This window comes from Aulonocara sp. 'chitande type north' Nkhata Bay, linkage group LG7 (assembly GCF_057382095.1).
Source record: "Aulonocara sp. 'chitande type north' Nkhata Bay isolate Kocher_YH1m ecotype deep benthic linkage group LG7, A_spYH_male_GT1.1, whole genome shotgun sequence".
Classification (NCBI taxonomy): Eukaryota; Metazoa; Chordata; class Actinopteri; order Cichliformes; family Cichlidae; genus Aulonocara; species Aulonocara sp. 'chitande type north' Nkhata Bay.
In genome coordinates this window covers 54,357,211-54,360,013 of record NC_141350.1, presented here as the reverse complement: position 1 = coordinate 54,360,013, position 2,803 = coordinate 54,357,211, and positions in this window count along the sequence as shown.

Sequence of the window (2,803 nt, the reverse complement as noted above, 5' to 3'; positions counted from 1 at the left end):
TGTTTGCTAAAGAACAAGCCGCGATAGCAGAGAACATTAAATGCAAAGGCTCCTTTAGCTGTTTACCTGAGGGTATTATAGTTTGTATGTATGGAAATTAACGTGCTAAAAATTGTTGGAACCTGATCCTGATCGCTTTTGAATGTAAACTAATAGGAAAATACTAATGCAACTTTATTCTTCAAAAAAATGCACAAAGATTCATTCCTTGTCCCAGCCTATATTGGTTGTTGAACTGAAAGCATGGTTCCGTTATTTTCTTTCACTCGATATTAGTGAATATTAGGGAAATTAGATGTACAATGTACCTTCATTTGACCTGTAATGTTTATGCCATTGCTTCAAAAACTATATTTCAATCCTTCTGTACAATGAACAGCATTCAGCTATCATCCATGAGTATCAATACCAGTTTACTGAAAAGGTGACTATTGAATCCTGAGCCTGCTGGTAAAACACTAAAGATCTTAGATCAAAGCCAGACTCTGCGAGATGAACCCACATATGTAGCATTTCGACACTTGTAGGCCACAATAAGTTAGAGCATCGCTGATTCAAGGTGGTGATAAGAAACAGGTTAAGGTGGGGAAATTTACCGATGAGAAAAACATGGGTAGGCAGGCAGTGAGTTGTTTAGCGGAAATGAATTTCCTGTGGCTGGGATCTTTAAGTGTTCTCTTCTAATTTTAATCATCTCTTTTGATTCAGTAGGTTTCAGGGGCCTGTTTTGTCATCAGCTCTTTCTATGACTTTAAGAATCATTTGACATTTTTAGCTCGTGGCAGTTCAAAGCAGAAGGCAGAAGGCTTTCAGAGACAAAGGTTGTACAGAAAAACAGTAATAACCGTACCTCAGACTTTGCTCTGCAGCTGGTACAGAGTGTAATGTTAAGATAAAGATCACGATACACAACATTAATGACGTTCTTGGGGCCCAACTTAAGTCAGTGAGGTGTGAACAAAACTTCCTGTGTGCATACACTGCTGCACAGAAGGAGGAACATGCAGCAAAATGTACATTTGTGTGTTTGTCCGTCGTCTACGATAACACGCAGAGGTGACTGTACATAGTTAGTGTTGTTTATTTCGATTTTTCGCATTACAACAGCCTGCTTTTGCCTCTCATATAACAGTTAGGCACAAAGTATTGTAGCCGAACACTATAAAATATTGGTTGAACAAATCTTCACCGGGTAAGACTGAACAAGGTATAGGATCCACATCGCAATTTTTAACTGACAAGATATTAGTTGGCAAAGTTTTTTCCACTAAATTTTACTTTTGATTTTTTCTTGTTATAGTTAGCCCGTAACTAAAGATACTATGTTTATCATTTTAAATGATTTAGAATTTAAAATCCATCCAAATCAATGAAATCTATAAATATGCAAATACATTATTATCGAACACAAGATGTTTTCTACTTTGCTAAAAAGTGTGCGATTCTTCTGCGAACGTCTGTATTACTTGAAATAGATAAGGATTTTTACTTAAGTGAAAAAAACTTCTTTTTTTTTTACCAAACAATCATTGTCAATTCAACTCAACTCAATATAAAAAACCCTTTTCAGCCTCTTTTCATGTAATACCATCTGTCTGAGAGCACAGGGCTGTAAATGAGCTAGATTCTTTTATTCAGTAAAAGTTATAACCGAATATAAGTAATAATACAAATGTTTTAGCATGAAAATACACTGAGACTAGGTAAAGCAAAAATACACATTTTGCAGAATCCTATACAGTACATATACATTTCCCACCAGGGAGGAAAAGCACAAGAAAGGCTGCACTTTCTCAGACAGCTGCGTCAGGCCCAATTACCCCAAAAACCGCTCCACCATCGAAAGCCTTCTGACTTACTGCTGCATTCACAGAGCTTTACACTGCATTTATAAACCATATTCATTACATTATAATGCAACTAACATTGCTACCTCTATTTATATAACTGTATTTATTATAGTAGCAACCAGCATTCCTACCCCTTACTCAATGTGCAGTACTGCTGATCACATTGCACCTTATACTCCACTGATCACTCACTTGCTCCTTACATTGCACCTGCTCATTATGTGGCATATATTTTTATATATAACTTATACATATCTATCGTTTTTGTGTAGATACTTATGTTACTGCTCTTCTTCTTTTTTTTTTATCTTCTTTTCCTATCCTAAAAGAATCTGAATGTAAATCTACATGTGTTTCATTGTTCTTGTAACAGTGACAATAAAGATCTATTCTATTCTATTCTAGTATGTGACTTGATTCTAATTATTGATTCATATATTCATTATTGTTTTTATAACTTAAATGTTGCAGCTGGAAGTGATTTTAATTACTTATACTATTGGGTAACTTTCTCTATAGTAAAATAGAATTATAGCAGATTCACATGTAAAAATCTGCAAAATAAGAAGTATTAGTATGGAAAACAAAGGACAACATACACATCCAAAATCAAGCTGTAGGGCAGAGAGTAGAAGCAGAAAGCAGTGCAATACAGAAAAACTAAAACAGGAAAAGTATTAAGTTGCACTCTAAAGCAGGTTTCTATTAATGCTGTGATCCAGCTGCACTGTGTGAGATTAACAGCACTCTAGCTCTCTAGCTTTTCCTGTTCTGCCTTTTTGAAGCTTTTTATATTTTTGTGTGAGCTCCAAAGAGGAACAACAATGAGGTTTAACAGTCTGAACCTCCTGGGTTACGCATGCAAACACTCCCTGAACGGACTCCATCCTGTGGCTGGCAAATCAGTCTGTCATAAATCACTCATCAATCATATCCTAACTCTCAAACATCAG